The 21715-nt window shown below is 42.1% G+C and overlaps 1 protein-coding gene across 1 annotated transcript in view; it reads right to left on the minus strand.

Moving 5' to 3' along the window:
- The window catches only part of GHR (growth hormone receptor), a 260516-nt gene extending 242702 nt beyond the window's left edge, over positions 1-17814 (minus strand). Inside the window, exon 1 of the mRNA XM_019517913.1 lies at positions 17683-17814. The gene's annotated coding sequence lies outside the window, so the exon portion shown is untranslated. The remainder of the gene's footprint in view (positions 1-17682) is intronic.
- Positions 17815-21715: the final 3901 nt, after the last annotated feature.

Here is a 21715-nt window from a genome sequence, read left to right on the forward strand (position 1 = left end):
TGGAGAAGAGAAGACTGAGAGCAACCTTAACTTACCTGAAGGAGGGTTCCAAAGAGGATGGAGCTAGACTGTTCTCAGTGGTGGCAGATGACAGAACAAGGAGCAATGGTGTCAAGTTGCAGCAAGGGAAGTTTAGTTTAGATATTAGAGAACACATTTTCACTAGGAGGGTAGTCAAGCAATGAAGTAAAAGCAAGTTGGGACCTTGTATTTTTAACTGAAACTGATAATAATTATCAGAGCTTCTTAACAAATGGTAGAATTGTAATAATAAAAGTGACACTGATTCAACTATTATATTTAAAATATTAAAAGTATAAATAAATACTTAAGTATCTAGCTACTTCCAAGTAGCTCTTTTAAATAGTGTAAAAGCAATAAGTTGCTCCATAAGTATATCTTAAAGTGGGATTCAGTCACTAAGAGGGAAAATGACAGGAAATCTGCTTTGATAAAGGTTTTCTGCCAGAGCATATTTTGACTTTTAGAGTGTAAGATTTTTTCACCCACCCTAGACTACCCTTCAGCAGAAAACTTCTTTTTCAGTGCTTCCTAATTGTTGTACATTAAACATCACAATTATCCAACTCAGAACAGAACTCTTTTTGGTAATCATGTTTTCCATCTCTCTGGGAGGCAGCTATAGTGGAAATGAGCTTCTTTGCCCTATGCATGTCAAATGAGTCTTTGCTTTAGATTTCAAAGAATCACACAGCACTATTTTACAACTACAATTAACAAAGAACACAAAGCAAAACAGAAAGAAAACCAAGCCACCCTTGAAAGTATATTTAGATTTCTACATTTTCACTTTCTACTTCAGAGATCATGATCACTTTCATTTTTCCTTTTAGAAACAGAATAATTTAACCTAGTTTTCATATATTCATAGAGTGAAATCCCAGTGGATTTTAAGTGCTAAAGCATCATTATGACCATCTATTCTGACCTCCTGAAAAACAACAGGCAACGAACCACATGCAGGAGTTTTCCTCTCAAAGCCATAACTCCCGCTAGAGCTATGGATTCAACCCCTGGCATGCATATCAATTAGTGACACACAGAGACATTTTCCCCAGCATGCCAGGAGATGTGTGAGGAAATTGTTTTAAATTTTTTTTTTAAGTTGCCGCAGGTGCCAGCGCCACTGAGGTGGGGCCCAGTCCAGCCCACGCAGCTCCGCAGGGATGGGGTGCAGCTGCCCGGCCCATGAGTGGATGCTGTCTGGCCAGGGCACGATGCTGGCCTCCGGGGGCGTCCAGCTCTAGGCTCAGCCTCCCTGCGTGCCAGGCATAGTGCGAGCTGGGCGGAGCCACACCCAGTCCAAGGGCCTGGCCACACGGTCTCCTGGGAATAGCCACCACGGCTGCCCCGGCCTGCCCACTGCTCTACTCGAGAGGCCAGGACCGGCGCTGTGCAGGGACAGTGCTGCAGCCTCCTGGCCAGCTTGGCCCCGAGCACCATCTACAGCAGTTGTTCCCAGAGCCCAGGGGGCTCTTGCAGTTCAGGGGACTACTGCTGTGGCCTGGGGTGCTTTGCCTTGCTTGCACCGTGCCTGGTGCACACAGAGGCTGAGCCAGAACCGCCCCCCCCTCCCCCCTGTGCCCAGCACCCTGACCTGGCCAGGCGACATCCCCTTGCAGGCAGGGCAGCTGAACCCCATCCCTGCAGAGTTGCGCGGGCTCAGCCAGCCCCACCTTAGGTGCCACTGGGTGTGCCCACCACAGCCTGTGGAGCCGTTGCAGCTCCCACTCCCTGCCCGACACCTGCTCTCCTCCTGCTGCTGCCTTCACCGAGCTGACCTTCCTGCAGTGCCTGCCCCCGCACCTGCTTCTCCCCACACCTCCCAGACCCTGCCCCAAGTGCCCAGCCCTGGCGCTCAGAGCCCTGGTGTAACCCCGACCCAGGTGGGACAGGGCATCTATCTGCCCAAGCCCTGGCTGGGCCCTCCTTTCCAGCCCTGGGTCCAGGCTCCCCCCACTCTGGGACCATCAGGGAGGCCTGAGTATCTTGGCCCTGGCAGCTGTTGCTGGGGTGTCACTGCCCCACCTCCACCAGAGACTGCCCTGGACCAGCAAGCCTGAGCCACAGCTGGTAGCAGTGGGAGACATTGGTGGCAAGAGACATAACCTCTTTCTTTTTCCCTTTTTTCTTTCTCCTCTCATTTTTGTCCCTTCTTTTTCTCTTCTTTTTTTCCTCTCTCTTTTTTCTTTCTTTACCTCTTTCTCTTCCTTTTTTCTCTCCTATCCTTTTTTCTCTCTATATTTTCTCTTTTATTTCCTCTCTCTCTTTTTCTCTCTCTCCTCTTGGTTTCTTCTTTCTCTCTTTTCTCCCTCTTTCTCTCATCACAACATGCTTAACAAAAAAGAATACACACAAAGGTAGTATATTAAGTTTTATTTATTGTTTATAATTTTTAGAAAACCTGGTATGTACTGTAAAAAAGAGCAACATTTATGATTATTAACTATATTAATATGCAGTGCATATGTATACATATACCCCCCCACCCCAGTTTTGTTTTTCTGGCATGCTGGCACTCCAGCACCTTACAACGTAGACATTGCAATTTTTTTGGCACTCCAGCCAAAAATGTTGCCTACCCCTGGTATAGCTTATCTTTTAAAAAGGCTTCTAGGCTGGATTTTAAAAAACTGAATATGATAGAGAATCAGTCATTATCCTAAATAGCTGTTTCAGGGGTTAATTATCCTTATTGTTAAAAACATGCACGCTATTTCAGGTCTAAATTTGTCTAACTTTAGCTTCCAGTCAGTGGATCCTAGTGTAGCTTTGTCTGCTAAACAAAACATTAAAACTACTAAAAAGAGAGAGAGAGAATGCTAGAGACATTGATTACAACATTTCTGAAAAACTGTATTTATACTCAGCTTCAGAAAATCATAAGGTTTTTACATAGCACTATAGCACTATGTAAGGTACATAGTACAGGGTTTTTACATAGCGCTGTCTGTATACTATTGAATACAGAGAGTTTTTGGACTAGGTCCTACCATAGAGGTATAAATATGTCTGCTCTTGAAAAGGATGGTAATTACAGGGTTCAAGAGGCACCTCATTCCTACCCATACTTCCAGGACAAAAAGACTGCTATAGCGTGCTCTGTGAGTACACCTAAAAACAAGCAGGGCTCTGCAACTGCTGCCAGCAATGATGTGTAATCTAAAGAAGGGGTGGGAGGGTGGGAGAGACTCTTAATTGTGTGTGCCAGGAACCAGGGCAGTTCCCTCATCCCACCCAGAAAACAAGATAGCATGGCACCAAGGACACATACCATATAATCAGCATTTATTTAATTTTACTGAGCAGGAATTTTCCTTGCTGGTTTAACTTTTCTTTGCAGGATGTCACTGAAGATTTACCAGGGACTTCAGCAGTCAAATAGCTAAGCCACCTGCTGCTTTGATAAAGCTTATCCACTGGTACTATATGCTCTACAAAACAGAGCAAACCATACCCTGAGGAGACTGTACCTAGATAGACTGCCTGGAGGCAGAAGAATAGGAAAAAGGGGCCCTTGGAGCAATAAAAGCTCAACCCAAAGAAAGGTAAATACCTGAGCTTAACGCAACAGGAATGGAAAGGGGTATTATGCATATGGAACCAAACAGCTGTTTGCCAGCTCATCTCCTGCCCTCTCTCTTTCACTCAGCAGCATTTCACTTGCTTTAAAATATACACTGAGATCTCATTTGTAAGATAATAAGGAACATGAATAATGGACTTGTTGATGTAATTCATACTAGTTAAAATTGGGGTTGCTGCTCCCAGGCAACAGCACAATTAATTCAAAATTAAATGAAATAAATCTAATGCACTGTAAGAGGAAAACTCAGAAAGCAAAGAACAATCTTAGCAGAAGTCTCAGCAGTCCTTATTTATAATAAAAGTTAACCTTCATTCCATTTTCATATCAAATTTCAGACATGAAATCAAATGCTACCCAAGGTAATTCTAAAAGTGCATTAGAATAATACAGCAAGTCATTAAAAAAAAGTCAGTCAAGCCAAATAGCTCATCACATGCCAGTCTGTACAGCTAACCACACAGAAGGGAGCCATTTGCTTGGCATGGAAGCTGACCTCTGACTTCTCAACCTGAATGACTAGGTAACCAGTTACATTTAAGTTGTTTGGGGGGCAGCCTTTGGTACAAGTCCATAGTAAAGCTCAAACTCATGCTTCCAACTCTTTACCTTTGATGACACTTAGTTTCATGCAAGTGACAACACAGCCAGAACAAAATATATATGATCCTCCCACTGAGTACAATAATGCCATAAAATACTATTTTACATTGAAAATACACACTGTAGATCAGGGGCTGACAATGTTTTTGACCAGAGTGCCAAAAGCACCTGCAACCTCAACTTGCAAGATGGGAGAGGGGCCTGATCTTTGTTGTGACAGTGCAGCACTGGCCCCCTCCCCATTGTCTGCCCTGAGCTGTGTGCGCCAAGCAAAATGCCTTTGTGAGCCATGCTGTAGCACCAGTGCCAGGGGTTGCCTACCCCTGCTGTTGCCTACCCTAGCCCATTCACTGGCACAAAATAGACTGCAATACCAGGGGCGTGTAGACAACTAAAGAATATAAATAAACTTCAAAATCAAAATGCTGCTCCACAGACAATAGGATGGTGAAATGGATAGGACCGACACTCTAACCCCGTCTCATCCATTAACCCCTGATGTGACCTGGAACTAAATCATTTCCCTCTCAAGGCCTCTGCTTCCTCTTCTCTCCTGAATTGCTTGTTGAAGCAACTCTACATTTGCCTAACTAATCTATTTTCCCCTTTGCATTTGGAAACCAGCATTTGTTATCTTTACTAGGAAGGACAAAACAGGAAGCTGAAGTTTCATTCCTAGATAGTTTCATTCCTAGAATGAAGCTTTTATTCCAGCTCTGACTGATATCAGAACCCAAATTTCCATCAAACAAGAACTGGATTGGGCCATAATGGAGCAAGTAGTACCTTGGTCAAATCTTGTTCTTCTGAGGTATAATGACCTGGAAGATGGCATAGAGTGCAATGTCAGCAAGTTTGCAGATGACACCAACCTCATCGGAGTAGTAGATATGCTGGAGGGTAGGGCTAAGATTCAGAATTCTCCTTGGGCCATTCCAGTATGCATGCTCTGGCCCTTTTTCAAAAGTCAGAATAAAATATTAAGAGGATGACAGCTAATTGTACCACTTTATAGAAGTTGTAGTCCTCAGGCACCTGCTAATTACAAAACAACTCCCCCTGCATTGGACAAAGTTGTTTCATGTGGAAGAGAAGAAGGATGATCTGCTGTTAAGGTTTAACTTGAGACTCTGGAGACAAAGATTCAATCCCTGGAGCTACCACAGATTTCCTGTGTGGCCTCTGATTCCCATCCAAAATATAGGACCAAAGCTACAGTACTACCCCACGTCTCAGGGGTAATAGGCAGATAAATACTTTAAGGAGTGTGAGGTGACCAGATGCATGTTGATCTGGTTATGTAGGTATCTGTGATGAAGAGATAAGTGGAAAAGGACTATTGTGCTCTTGATGAAGAGCAGTAAAGTAGAAGTTGGATCCATATAGCACTTCATCATTTCCAGGTTTTGTTCCCCCTTTATATCAGCATGGAAAGCTTCTCTTCAGTGTCAAGGAGTAGGAATTAGGCTTCTAGAGAAGTGACCAACAGGAATATATCTCTGCAATGATGGGTAGCATACACTGACTTTGAGCTTTTGCTAAAACTGCATTTCAGATGGCTAACCAACATGTGCCTGTAACACTTGAGATGTCACCATCACATAGGCTCAGGTACAACATAATATAGTAGGTCAGCAATAAATATTCCAAGACTTACATTCAGCGTTATTTTGGTATCTCTTCCACCTTAATAGATCGACAGCTGCACCACTGACAAATATTTTAGACCAGCAATAATTTATTCTCAATTATTTGTTCCCTATTAAGCCCCCCCCCCAAAAAAAATCTACAATAGTCCATTATTATAATACAAATTAGTTTCTCCCATCAAGACAAGCCTTCTTGTCACAGGCCATCCCATTTGAAGAATTACATGGCATTGCCAAATACAGATCAAACAACCCCTTCACAAATAATTGCATAATCCAGGGGTTTTCAACCTTTTTTAGTAAGTGTACCCCTGGTGGCCGGATGTGGAGTAAGGGGGAGTGGGTGTTGCATGTGCCTGGATGCAGAGCAGTGGCAGCATGGGGTGGTGGGAAGTGGAAGCCACCACCATGTGCAAGCTTCCCCTCTTTCCACCCCCAGTCTATCCAGCTGGCTGGGTGGTGCCTGCGCGGCCGGCAGAGGGACACCGCTGACCTTCCCCCCCTCCGCTGGCCCTGCTCCAGGGAGGTGGAGGCATGGGATGGTGGGTGACAATGCTCTGTCCCCGCCCACCCACACATACCCCCTAGGGCCTTCCTAAGTATCCCTGGGGGTACGCGTACACATGGTTGACAACCGCTGGCATAATCTTTTAACATTAACTTGCAATTCAAGAGAATCAAGAAAAGCTTTTTTACACAAACGAGTAACTGTTCATCTACAGCTCTTCAGTGCTAAGTAATTCAAAGCTTTCACACCCATGCTATTTCTTTTGTAAGATTCTCTCTCAGTATGCTATAGTATTCCCCTAAAGGGAAAACTATAACATAGTAGCAGACTATCAATTTATGAAGCTTGAAAGACATTAAGGAGATCTTAAAAGATACATAAAGTGAAGATTTTCGGTGACTGACTAACTCTCCAAATCAGTTAGGGTAAATATATTCAGTATGGATGGCTAAGTTAACACAGATCATAGATAAAAGTGTTCCACCATTTACATAAAATCAGTCCTTTGAAAACCTCCTGATGAACCTAACATTCATTTCTAACTTTCAGGATTTTGATAAGTTGCTAAATGCACTCACCAGCACACCAAACAATGTGCAGTTCTCTACATGCAACCACTGCCCAAACATTATGGGGTTGATGGGCAGAAATTAGTCAACAAAAGATATATACTGCAATAAAGCTCTTAGAGTATAAGCCCATTAGTGAACTACAGGTAACATCAAAGTTGCCCTATTGCCATTAAATAGGAGATGTCATAAGAGCAGTCACCCTAAGACTGAATTTTAACTGCTGGGAATTTAATATGTTATTCAGAATGATTCTCTCTAGCAGTTATATGCTGCCAGAAATCAATGGTACAATACAGTACAACATAATTAGAAGATAACAACATTCATGGGATGATGCATTTATTAAAATGTCATAAAAGAATAAAAAAAAAAAAAACATTGCTTGGCTACTGCTCTATTAAACAAAGTTTGTGCCTTGGTTATAGAGCTGCAAGCAGTCAAGAAAAAGGTAGGAATACTTGGGATGGCAATCACACTCTGCAAACATCCTGTAAAGAAAAACATGCCCCAACTAACATATCAGCATTAAAGAAAAGTACATGTGACGCAGTATGGTTGTTTTGAGAAGATCTTAAGAGACTGTGAAGTCCATGTCAGAGCTGTGCCTGGGAGTGGGTGGGGATGGAGTGGGGAAAAGTGCTACACTCCAGATGTTCTTTTAAGTCTTTGCTCAGAGAAGCACTGTGGTCGAGGAGAGAGGGCCTTGAGAGAGGGCCACCTATAGGTGGTTGGATTTAGAAAATCTGAGGACCCATTCATTGTTCCAATATGTTGGAGGACATTTCTGTGATGGATTTTTGTTTCCCTGCTGGCTTGAAGTACACTGGGGAAGGGTCTTTCACCCTGGGGTTTCTGCAGCATATTATACAAGGAGCACAGAATTCCACCTGTGGTCTTGGATTGCTACTGCAACTAAAGACCTAGCACTAAGTGCTCCGCTTTATTTGTCACTGATTTTTGGAGCTATTATTGGTAGCATCTATTATCACTGCATAACTAGAGCATAGCCTTGGAAGATGACAGAAACTAGCTTCCATAAATTTTATCTACACGGTAAGATGAGCTTCAAGTATTTGCAATGAACTGGCAAATAGGTTCAAAGTATTGCCATAGGACCTGAAACCTCAAAGACAAGGCTCCTCTTGTAGCAGATGAGCTATGTACATATAAGAGACAGTCCCTGCAATCTAACTAACTAAAGCAAAGATGGAAGATAGGAAGTACTGATGGGGAACCCACCATCAGTGACTTAATTCAGGAAGGCTGGAGCAAGTCTTCAGAACCCCACTCAATCACTGCCTTCTGAAAAACTCTCAAAATGTAGATTAAATCTGTTGGACACTGTAACAAAGTGCATGGCTCAGGGGCGGAAGCCCAGCTGCAGAGGGTTAGAAGGTGACATCCTGCCTAGAAGCACTGGCCAGCTGACAGTGGTGACTAGCTGGCCCTAGACGAATTAAAACCCCCACAGACGGTAGAGAGGGAAGACTGTGGTGCTGAGGGGGAAGCACCAAACTAGGGCTGTGCTCTCAGGGTCTGAGGAAGGACCAGACTGTGGTTTATCCATGTTATTGTCTGTATAGGTTAACAACTTTAACTTATAAAATCACATCAAAACAAGGAATAACCTACCTGCCAAACTTGCAGACTCCTCTTGGATTGCCAATGCTTCTATGCTACGTTCATCTGTTCTTGCACTGTATTATTCAGTTGGAGAATACGGTGCCCCTGTATGGGCTCAATTATCACACAGCTAACTGGTGGACTCCCAACTTCATGCTACAATGCATCTTGTGTCAGGCACATTGTGCCTAACTCCACTCTCATGGTTACCAGTCCTCAATAACATTGCTCACCTTCATCTCCACTGCACAAATGCTGAAGTAAACTTAGTAGCCAGACACCATGATAATCCTACACTGCCAGTGCACTGGGCATATTCCACCCATGAAGAGCTCAGCTCACCTCAAGACGTCCAATATAGTCCACTCTTTCAAAATCCTTTCACTTTTCCTTACTTACTCAATGGCTCAAAGAATGGTCAGCACAAGCACCAGTCAATCACCACATCATCTCTCACCCTATAGTTAGTCAACCAGGATTTAACTGGCCATGCCATTATTGGGCATTTCTCAACTGTTTTTGAATTGGACAGAGCCACTGTGCCTCAAAGCTATACCAATGGGGCCTTTACAATGACAACAAATGCTCTTGTGGACTAGTTCAAACCACATCCCACATTGTTGTCCATTTACTGTACTACCTGGTGGCCTTCAGGCTCTTCACACTGGTGATGATATCACCTTAAGACGGCTGAAACAATACCTCAAAACCACATACACTAAATAAATAAATACAAAAAAAAAAATCTGTATAGTTATTTGTTTTTATTATTTCTGTTGTTTTCGGTGGGGACAAGTTTGCCCCAGGAAAATAAACTGCCTGGTGAAAGGAGCAATAACACGTTACAGAGATTTAGTTACTTTCTGTGCCTCATCTCTACTGATAAAAAGAAGCAAGATCTTTCTACCAAAGGTTGGGCTGCTGTTATGTGGCAAGATGTGGGGTTTTGTTGTTTTTAATAAGAGGCCCAGTATGCATGTTGGTGTTTTAGGCAAGTGTGCCCTGACAAGTCTGTTTCCAATTATAAATCCTCAGTGTGCTTTCTGACTGCATGGATGAAGTGTTGCTCTTCATATGCACCAAATGGTAATTGTTTATTCACTTCCTTTGCAATCGCACTTAAGGATTATTCTAATCACAGGTCAGGACTTTATTGGATTAGGCACTTTGACCACAGTGAGTGAAAGGCGGTCCCTGCTCCAGAGATCTCACAGACTACAGTTTAGACCAGTGATTTTCAACTAGGGTGCCACAGCACCCCGGGGCACTGGAAGCTCCTTTTATGGGTGCTACACAATATTAACACCGTTAGATGTATACACAGCTACAAATGACTCACAAAATAAACACAATGATTCCAAATAGGAATCCACAGTGTCAAAAACATTCTGACTTTCAGTGATCTTCCTGAGTTGGTTGCAACAAAATAGTGCTCTATTATTTTTTCATAGTTAAGGTGGTTATAGGTGCCCTGAGGCCTGTGAGACCAGAGAGAGAGTGTCAAAAATCAAATAAAAGCTAAGAGCTGGCATTTTCCAAGTGCCTTGAGTCTAAAAATGGTGAGAACCACTGATTTGGACAATTTTACAAATTGAATAAAAAAACAAATGGGGTGATTGTAGGGGTCCAGACAACATACTAGCAGCACAAATAGGTGTGCCTATCAATTAACAATCATAGTGTTTACAAACAATTACTTCCTTATCTATTTGAAATAGGCTACAATTTCTTCCACCTTCTCCAGCCACATAGAGTACCTCACTTTTGTTTGTCCTGCTTGGTCTTTTGCTGGTGTTGCCTGAGTTAGGGCTGTTCAGACTGCAGCCCTAGCCATGGGTAATGGGAGTATAGGATAAGGCTGCTCTGTGGACAAGTGAGCCAGGAGATGGCAGAAGTGCAAGGAGTCCTGTCAGCCACAATAGACAGCTGGGTGAGCAGCTGAAAAAGGGTGCTGTGGTTATCACCCAACCACAGACTTAAGAAATAACAGGTTGAATGAGATTGATAGGCCTCTGCTGAGTTCATGAAGGTGCAAATGCCACTGTCAAGGAGCAACTGAAAGACAGCGCTGCAAATTAGCATGAAGAAATTTCACAGCTTCCCTTATGCATTAACTCAGTAACCCTGTGGGTGGATATGGGCAAATGATCCTCTATCTCCAAAGCCCTCAGCTGCAGAGTATCACAAACTCATCTCCTGGTGTTATTCAATATGTACATTAAGTTATCAGTAGGGCTGCTGGTAAAACAGGGTAAATTGCTAGCAGTTTGCAAAAGCAGCCTAGCATACCTCCCTTCCTTATCTTCCCATGTACGAAACATCATTTCCAGTGGATCTGTTTCTTAGATGGGATATATATATTTGCTCATGATAAGGGCTGGAAAATAAATACAATTATTATTTTTGCACTACAGTGGATTTCAGTAGAGAGTTACGAGGTAATGCAATTTGTTATGCACATATTTAGACCACATATACCAAAGTGAGATATTTACTCTCAAGATTAAACATTACCCCAATGTAAAGAACCCAATACATGCAGAATTGTTTCATTGTATTATTTGTCCCCTGGTGTATTTACAATTACATCCTTTTCCATTTTATTTGAATTAGGATATAGTTGCAGCATAATGGGGCACTATAGTCCTAATTTTCAGATCAAGGGATTTTTTTCTGTACCAAGAATGACAAAGGTTATTCCAAGAAGCTAATAACAAATTAACAGTAGCAGGAAAGGAAGGTTTAGGGCCAGATTGTGACCTGCACAAGCAGATACATGTAGTAAAGATCAGGAGACATGTACTAGCCTCTGGGGAAGCACCCACAGCTCCTAGAAGGACCTGAGAAATTTTAAATTTAGTTAATTAAAACAAACAAACAAATTATTAACAGGTTGCTGTCACAGCTCCAAGGATAAATTTAGTGCTTACACAAATGCTTTCCTTATTTTTCAAAGGGATATTCTGCTCCCCCGACCTCCCCTCCTGTGTTTCATAGAAAATTTCACAGGAAACCAGGTAAAAACTGACTATAGAAGAAAAACAATAACACTGACTGTGCGAGGTGCAGCCATAGGCAGAAATCTCTTCACTAATCTTCAGCAAGAGTCATTTGTTTGTTCCTTGTCACCAACCCCAGCCTTTTGTACAGCACAGAGCCTGACACAGTCCTGGCTCACAACAGGGCATTAAGAACTACCACAAGAACTCAAGCAAGAAAAAAGGTTAAAAATCTCCCTTTAAGCTTCTGCTTCTCAGCAATACAGAACTCATTCCAGATGCACAATATTAAGAAACCAACTATTAAGAAATGACACCCCCCTCATAAGGCAAATACTGTACCTGGGTGATTTTATGGCTAATCTTTGTTGTATTATACTCTCCAGTAAACTCAAGTAAATCAAGCCTCTGCCCTTTAGATGGATGTTCTTTGCAGAAATGATCAGGCTGAATCTGAGTCCCTCACTTACACCACAAAAGGAGCTTCTTGGGTAATCATTGGCTAGGGATTAATTTCTTGTTATTTGCATAATACTGTGACAATATAAAGTACTGATATTTGTTATACAGGGAAGGGAAATGTTTCTTTCTGAACAATCTGCCACACGGGGGGCAGAACATTAACCTTACCATTAAATCCCACTTTCCTTACTTATGCAACAATTATTACTCTTGCAGTACAATGGGTGGGTAATGTAAGTAAGTAAGGAAAAGTCTCTGATGTATCAGTGACCAAAACAGCAAAGTCTATGCTCCTATTTTAGATCAGCTTGAGAAATGCAGAGCCTGAACAAAATCGGAAGAAGGAGCTGTCCTTTAGCATTATTATTGAATCATTATTATTATTAAATATGACATATTATGGTAGTTTCAGAGGTCTGCCTGCTTGAGCTCTACCTGTGTAGGTGTTTTACAAATGCAAAAATAAACAAGGGATTATGCAATCTCCCTCATCATGACATCTAATGAAATAAAATATTTAAATATAGATATATATCAAAACCAACCCTGTGTTTTTCTGCAATGAACCAACTACAATAATCAATAAAAAAGCTTCAAAGAACTCCTTTGGTAAAAGCCATGTCTATCCAGTAGATATGGCATTAATGCTATTATCAGTCCAAACTCACTGGAAACAGAGTTTATTTACATAGTAAGAGGTTCAGGGAATTCATTTGTGGATAGTAAAAAAAAGCCTGTCTATAGATAGTTCTAAAAGGTTGCTCTTGAAAATAAATGCCGTTTCATTAAATGCTGTGCAGCAGCATTACCAAAAGGCTGGAGAAAAATTTCTAATACTTCTAGGGAACTCACTGTCATTAGTATGAATGATTGCATGTTAGCAACAACATTAGAAAACAAAGGAAGTGCTGTGCTTGTTCATTTTCTCCCTGTTTTTCAAGTTACAGGGCAAAGTGAAGTGGAGGATTTGACTGGCTGTAGAGCCATCTGCCTGCCTCTCTCAGACAGGTATCAAACCTTGGTAACTGTGTACTGGTCTAAAAATTAGAAAACAAATGAATGATCGACAGAAGAAGGTTTAAAAACTCCTACAAAATCTTTTATTTTCTCTCTCAGCCCTTCCTATCACTCTCTCCATTTTATTCAGAGACATTAATTACTTTTGAGCCTAAGCTGGAGTGGGGTAAAAGCAATTTCCTCCACAATTCCTTTCTCTCCCCCAGCCCCCCATAAAGCCTTTACCAACAGATAATAATTACGGATCTAAATATGATTTTTAAAAATATTCATTTGATCTTCTCGAATTATATTGGTTAAACAGTTAACAGTTAACGCAGTGGACACAGCTGCTCCTGGGGCCCTTTGATTGGGGGGGATGGGCAACCCACATGAAGCCGCCAGCTGGGATGGAGGGAGCACCTGTAAAGGAGCAGCTAATTGCTTAACTGATGAGTCCTTAGGACCCTGCTGTTTTCCACTCTCAGGCTATGGTTACTAGTCCCCCTTGCCCCTCCCCGCCCTGCCGCCTTCTGGGGCACCATGCACCTTCCTTTCCCCAGCTTCCCTGCTAGGCTGCCCCAGGACAGAGCTAAACAATAACTGGAAAACTAACCGGTTATCACTGGGCTTATCAGTTGAAGGAGTAATCCTTTAGCCTTTCACATCCCTACTACTAATCATAAAAAATGTGTACATTTATTAAACCAAGTGGAGACTTCTGAGACAGACAAGCTTCTGTAATATTTCTTCCCTTCCACTACAAAACCGGACAATTTTTAACAAATCATGGAACTATTCCTGTACCTCACTTGTCTCAAAGCAATAAGAGCAACCAATGCAGGTTGTTTGTCACACGCAGGTTGCATCAATGGTCACTGAGGACATACATAAAGACCCAATCCCATATTTTGGGTATGCACGATTTGCCCAGAGGATATACTGATTTTCAGTGAAGCCTGATGTTGCCCTTGTCTGACATGTAGCTAAACTGTCCTGTTTACTTTTCTTGTTCTGCTGACCTGCTGCTATGTTAACAGTTGCAGTGTTTAATCACTGTGCGGTTGGAAGAGATGCAAACAGGAAAAAACTCAGTATCAAAGAAGGACAAAAGTTTATGTAATACAATTAAAACCAGGCAAAAGGGAATACTGCAGTTGATTAAACAGATCAGTCTTTTAATACAAACCATGTATTAGTACCCTCAGGGGTACTGTTAAATTACAAAAGGAAACTCTTCCTACCAGCTTCCCGGTCAGCATTTTGCAGAGATAAAGTATCATATTTACTTGAATACAAGATGAGGTTTTTTGATCTGAAGTGGCATGGGGAAAAAAACCCTTTGTCTTTTAAATTGCATGCAAGGAAATCTCACTAAATACTTTGTCTATCATTAAACTGCTGTCAAAAGCAATATGTGCTCAGCAATAAAAACCAACTATGAAGTTGATTAAATGCAGCCAACACTGACCAAGCCAAACATGCTTAATTTTTTTATTATTATTTTTTTAAGGAAAATTTTTTGTGTTCCAAGCCAAATCAGCCAAATCGATTCCAAATCTGTGAGGTAGTCAAGAACCATATTTGGCCCTACTACTGGCAAACATCCTCCATCCCCACCTGGGGCTTCAGATGCTTCCAGATCATTTGGCAGGCATCAAACATGCAGTTCTGGAGGCTTAGGGTTAGAATACCCCCAAGTTTCACTTGCCCTCAGCAGTATAGCTGCAGGAACAAGCTACGGAGGAGTCTCCCATTTCCATAAGTGGATGTAAAGTCAAGGTTTTCCCACTGGAAATGAAAGTGGGAGGTTAACTACACATTACCTCCAGCTGGATACTACTCCATACCACAAAAGCAGTTATCCCCAGTGACTAAGAAAACTGCCTTAGTGGTCACAGTATTTCCTCTACCCCTGTAGGTTTCCATCAGGTAAGTGCTGATGGGAACCTACCACAAGAATAGGCTGGTATAAACCTTCTGAATAAGGTGAACAGTAGTGCCCCCTCATGGCCAACTCTTTTTCAAGTCATGGTGAGCTAAAACACTGCATACAGTTCACCCAGAATCCCTCTGTTGTCCCATCTCTAGCCTAGTGCATATGATTAGTGTGACCCTCCTCTCCATGAGGTTGAAACTGGACCAAGTTGCCCTGCACCTCACCTGCATATACATTTTTGGAGCATCCCAGAGCAAGTGACAAGAATACCTGGTTCCAGTCATGAGTGGGGCTAATAACACCTCCCCCCCACAAAGGATCCATGTGCTATCTAGAGTACACACACATACTGAGCAGCGCTGAGCTTTGGGGTTATCATGGCTTGAAACACTGTTGACTCTGGTGGGGTCCAGCCCAATGAACTATGTGGTAAGTCATGAGCCTGTGGCTTTGGACTAATATCACTCAGTTTCTGCTATATATAAGTAGGTTCCAAAGTGCTGGTCAAGAGTGTGTTTATGAAGTACCTGTGCTCAAACTTGTAGCAGTTTCAAACATAGGTAACATATATCAATTCTGGATAAACCAACTGCATGGGTACTATATGAAAATTGCTATACCCATGTTTATTTTCAAGCTGATTGTTTTTAAATTTGTTCCTCACTTCCATGTGCTCAGGGAGAGCAGGGTCTGATAGTGAGGAGAGGGGAAGGGGCTGCCAGGGGAAAGAGTTAGGGGGAAGCAGAGAGCAAAGGCTACCTGACCCCCAGATTTATTTTCCCTGCTGTGGGAAATGGACAAAATCAAGGCAGGGTCATCTTCTATTTCAGTAAATATGATATTGAGGATTGGCTGTTTTTACTGTTCTTTAAAGAAACAGTGAAAAGCACAGAAGATAGGATGATTTCTTCGGGTTGGTTTCTACCCCCCCCCAGCAGTTTAATCATGGAAAACAGTTGGGATGCTTTGCAATCTTCTAATAATGTCCCATTAACCAAAAATGCACTCTTTGTTAACATAACACTTACTGAGAAAATGATAGTACACCAATGTAATTAGCATTTAACAATAACCCTCAACATATAAGAGGTATTATAACTCAACTATTCACAGTACAACCTTTGCCACTGTATCCCTCTCTATCCTGCATGGTGAAATTGCATGCAAGAGCATTTTCATGACAAAAATGTGCCCTCTAGCCCTTCTTTCATTCCTGCCTGATCAGTCACATAGCCTCACTCAGGCAGATTACACAAAACTCTTGACCCAGAGACAATATATTTTTATTAGAGCAACTAAATAGCAGCAAAAAAATCTTTTTTGCAAACTTTTGGGCACATACACCCTTCTTCAGGCTGAGGAGAATTCAAAGACTGTAAAAGTGCTCCTCGGTAGAAAAGAAACTCCATTCTGCATCAGGAATGTAGAGGGTGGAAGTTTTCAGGCAGACTATGCACTCCTGGGGAACCCCACTGACATCAGTGCAGGGGCTGCCCACACCACAGAATCAGGGCCATCCACATTGCCTATGTATAACCCTCCCACTCAAGCCCAAGCCAAGCTGTCCCTACCACAGGCTAAAAAAAGGCCCTTAATTGTTCTTTCTGTTTGATTACTGAGAAGCATTCAACTATTACACAGAGGGAGATCATATTTATTAATTTCTGTATCCAACTCTGGGCACCAAAGAAAAAAATGTATACAAGTGACAAGGACCCTCAATGAGAGTAGCTTAAAATAAGGAGATTCAAAGCGATTATCTCTGGGTTATTTTTCTGTGCCTTTCAGGATCATATTTTCCTGCACAACCAGGGGTACCAGAGACTTTAGTTAGTTTTTAAACACGTAAATTCAAATCCTCAGAAAATAAAGTGACCCCAGGGCTGGGATTGTAAAAAGAATCCAGATCAAACATTGCAAGACTGACAATGCCATGAAATAGGTAATACCGTGATATAGTTGGACGAAGGATTGCACATAGAGTCTTAGGGGAAGGGGGGGTGGTACTGGACTCCAAAAGATTTGTTCATCTCAGCCATTCATGACACCACTCTACACATAAAAGTATTTCCATACGACAACATATATTTAATAAAGGCCACTGGAAATTTAAAAATGATTTTAATGTAGGTGAATTTCCCAAAATCCAAGCTGGCAGTGTTTTTCCCAAATGTCAACTCCTTTGTATAGTCAATTGAACCAAACATTAATGTAGCAGTAAAGCTCAGACACAAGCCAGCTGACACCATCTGAAGTAGATGCCAGGCTCTCCTTGCTTAGACAGAATGTAAAGCGGCAGCACAGCTTTTATGCACACATTTGCTTGCTGCCTGGTTCAGGAATGTTTAATTAAGTATAAACATGGTGTTGACATCCACCATATGATTCATTTAGCAAGCAAACGGCTTTCCTTTAATATATGGTGCTTGAACAAGTAGACCACAGTGCAAAATAATTACAGCAGCATGGCTGCAGTGGAAATGAATTTAAATGAACAGTGATTAATGCTGCACAAATAATAACAGCACGTATGGCTCACAGCAGCTTGCATCTTCAAAGAGCTCTGCAAACCAGTCCTTTATATATGAGACATCACTTTCCCCAAACACAGACAGACAAGTCAGTTTGAAGATAAGGTATTTTAAACTAAGATAATGCTGCACTTGGATTTGGAAGCCCACCTTGTAGCAAGTGAAAAAACTGGATTACTCCGGGAGCACTCACCTGCTGCTCCAGCGTTCAGCACGTGCAGTTAGGCTCCAAGGTCAACTTTTGTAGGAAAGATGAGGCATGATATATGGAGAAAAAGAGACACAATGGAAAGAAAGCCTTTGTGGCTCAGGGGCAAACTGCACAACAGACAATGGGTGAAGGTCATAGGATGTCATTCTCTAATGGCAAAGGTTCTCAAGCCAAGCCCCTCCTTCCAGCCACCAAGCTGGCATACATGCGACACTGACAAGCAACCCCAAACTTGACTGTCACAAACTACCTCCCTGCTGCCCAGCCTTGCCTCCTTCCTCATGAGCTCCCTGTCAAGCCACACCTTCCCCATTAGGCCAAACTTTCCCTTCCCAAATGGCACGAGTCATGCCATTTAGAGTTTCTGTAACCCTTTCCAGGGAAAGGTTCCAGAGCAGTCTCTCGGCCCAACTGGGAAAATTTCTGATTTCCAGGAACAAGCTCTCTAACAGAACAGGGACTAAAACAAGAAAATGTGTACAGAGATCATCTGGAAGCTTAAAGGCAAAAAAGAGCAATGATCCCATGTACCCAAAAGTCAACAATTAGATTCCAAGTATTTTAGAAACTGAACTCAGTATTACTTTGGTTAACAACCAAATCTCACTGGGTGCCAGAGACAAAGAGAACATTCTCATTTTGCAATAAACCTTAGGGAGGGCAAGAACTGTTACCAAGGGCCTTCCTGGGTCCAAAACAAATTAGCTTGTCCATTTATTATCTACCTTTGCCAAGTCTTATAAGTAGCAGTTAGGATCAAAATAGAAACTATACTGGAAGTAAGTTCAGATAAGTAATTCAGATACTGCAGGTGCATCTACACGGGACGTTTACTGCAGAGTAGACTGTTTAGCTCCACAGTAAATGTTGTGCATCTACACGTGAGTTTATATCACACTGAAGTAAATTAATTAACTCCATAGCAAGGTAGTACTTGTAAATACAAGTACATATACATACAAGTACTATCCTGCTGTTGAGTTTTTTCACTCTGCAGCATGACACATGTAGACGCTGCCCCAGCTGGCTGGGGCAAGAGGGTGTGTCAGTGCAGAGGGCCGCCTGATTGCTAGCCCTGTGCTGGAGCGCCCTCATGCCCAAGCCAGCTTCCCTGCAGCACGAGGCAGGGTGGGGTGGGGATGGGGAAAGCAGCCCCAGGTTGGCAGACTGACCCCCCTGCACCTCGTACCAGCCAGAACTGCTCCGACCCGGCTCAACGTACTCCAGTCCTGAGCACACATTCGAACAGTACATGCAGGAGCAATAAGCTGCAGAGTTTATTGACTTGTGTCATGCAGTTAGCACCCTAAGCCTTGGAAAAGTGCTGCTGGGATCCTTACTGATTACAGGCCAAATGGGGCCTTGTTTAAACATTTAATCTGAAACATGACAGTGCTAGAGGCAGCATTTCAGTGTTATGCTAAATGTAGCTGATGGAACCTGTCCAGATTTCTCAGCTAATGCTTTCCAGCATTTCACCACCTAGTCTAAAGATAAAGATGGACTTTGGTCTCTCTTTTGATAGAGCTGGTTTCAATGAAGGCTTTTTTCTTTAAAAAATTAAATAAAATAAATGTTTGTGTGGATGGTAAAAAGTAGAAAAGAAAGAAAGAAAAAAATCTATCCTTTTAATCACAGAAGCACAAACTCAAGTATATACATTTAGGGAGAAGCAGGCTTTGGTTGGTAATAACTTTTACTGGATGTGCTATGTAGTTGGCACAAATATTGGACCACTTTTGGGCAAAAAAATGCCCTTCCTCAGGTCTCTTTCTTGTAAGAAAAAGATTCCATGAATTTTCTCTAAGGAAAATGTCCCTTCCACAAATTTGTGTCAGAGATGCTCTAGTTACCTCAGTACAGGGAAGGGGACTGGATCATATCTGACAACCAATCATCCTCCCTCTCTCCATTTTCTGCTGGTAGCAGGGAGGTACCTTTTTTCCTCCAGATTGTGAGCTCCTCAGGAACAGTCTTTCAGAGTATGTATGTGCATGCATGTGTTTAGAACAATGCAACGTATATCTCTTTGGGACTTCACAAGGTTATCTTAATATAAACATTATAAAATACTCAAAATCAAAAAAGGAAAAAGCTGAGAACAAGGGATGGAGAAGATGCATACAATTTTTAGAGTCCATGTACAAAGCTTAGGCCCTTGACGATGAAATGTCTTTAAGAGTTAAATTTAAAGTTTGCCAGGGTACCTTAGAAATAAATCTGTTGGGGCAAGTGAGTGATCAAACTGTATTTTGTGGTTAGATATGACAGTGATGGATACTATATAAATATCATTAGTAAATAAGCAGGGGACCTCCTGAGGTCCCTTTTACCCTACTATTCGACAAACCTCATGTAGCAGTCAACCTGCTGCTACTTCTTTCTAATTCTTATTACCCTGAAATATAACATGCATTGAGTTTGGAAGCTGGGATCAGGAGCTGTTGAAGTTGTATTCATTGTAAAAAAATTATCGTCTTTCATCTGTGATGCTCAACAGAGGCACCAAGCTGACATATCCTTTGTACAACAGTTCATAAGAGAAACCTGCCAGTAATTTTCACAGGAGACTATCTTGTTTCAATTATTACCATCTCTTCCTTGTGAAGAGGGGAAGACCCATCCAAAACAATTCCATTTTTCAGCCTCTTTACCACTGTTATTTGCTAAACTATAAAACACAAGAGACTTCTTAATCACCTGAAACACCTATATTGGATTCCAAGAAGATAGTCAGCACGTCCAGATTTCCAGTCCATTTTTTTCAGCTGAATCCATTCATGTAATTTGACCCAAAGTCAAAACAGTTTTAGTGTTACTGAGCATCCATTTTTTAGTGAATTTACTACTATTGAAATAAATCTGTTGACTCTAATCACATGCATATGAAATACATATGCATACACACAGATGTATACACAATATACAGAAACATTGTTCTACATAAATTGATGTATTATACATACACACAACTCACAAATAGTAAATCCATAACTTTTCTAGCTTTGCTTTAATCAAGCATTGTTTAATTCTAGCAGCCCTACATAACACACTGCATTCAAGACGTCTTTTAAATCGCTTATTTTAGGCAGTTGACTCAGCAACAAAGATTAAAAGCCACCCAGCCTTCCGCCTCAGTTCCAAGCCTTCCTAAAATTGGAGATTTTTTTTGCAGTAATGATAACAAAGTACCAACATAAAGCCAACATAGGTCAATTCAGATGTTGTTCTGCTCTCCAACAACAAAAATAACTAGAAAACCCCAAACAACATGCAGCTCATTCACATGCAACTGTGTTTTTTCATATCCTATTGTAATGTGTCCTACTAGACCTGCACATGCCTCCCAGTTCCCCAGAGCAGGGATCTCTTTATTCTTCAGCCACACTTTACCAACTACAAGGTATATTTACGGCACTATGGGAGTAATAAGCCTAATGTGGAACCTGGGGCAAATTCTCGTTCAGATGCCAGGTGAATTTAATCCACAGTTCAGCATAGATCAAAACAGTTTTAACTTTAAACACCATCTCAATCTTTTGAAAAAGTCTGCGGGAGTTGTGTCCAAGATTAAGGATAACAAAAAGTCCTTTTTCAAATATATTGGGAGGATGAAGAAGGCGCCAGGTAATGTGGGACCCCTGCAGGATACGCTGGGCAATCTGGCGGTTGCGTCAGAGGAGAAAGCGGACCTGTTTAACCAATTCTTCACCTCCGTTTTCTTGTGCAGGGACTGGGACTTCCCTGCTGTGATAGAAGCCGGACTCGAGGGGATCGCCTTCAGACCTCAGGTTGGGGAGGACCGGGTTAGAGAGCTTCTGGAGGGGCCGGACGCGTTCAAGTCAGCGGGTCCGGATGCTCTCCACCCCAGGGTGTTGAGGGAGCTAGCTGGGGTTATTGCAGGGCCCCTGGCACGGCTCTATGAGCGATCGTGGTGCTTGGGCCAGGTGCCAGATGATTGGAAGGTAGCAAATGTGGTCCCCATCTTCAAGAAGGGGAAGAGGGAGGACCCGGG

This window comes from Gavialis gangeticus, unplaced genomic scaffold (assembly GCF_001723915.1).
Source record: "Gavialis gangeticus isolate Ggan-Ray unplaced genomic scaffold, GavGan_comp1, whole genome shotgun sequence".
In the NCBI taxonomy this organism is placed as follows: domain Eukaryota; kingdom Metazoa; phylum Chordata; order Crocodylia; family Gavialidae; genus Gavialis; species Gavialis gangeticus.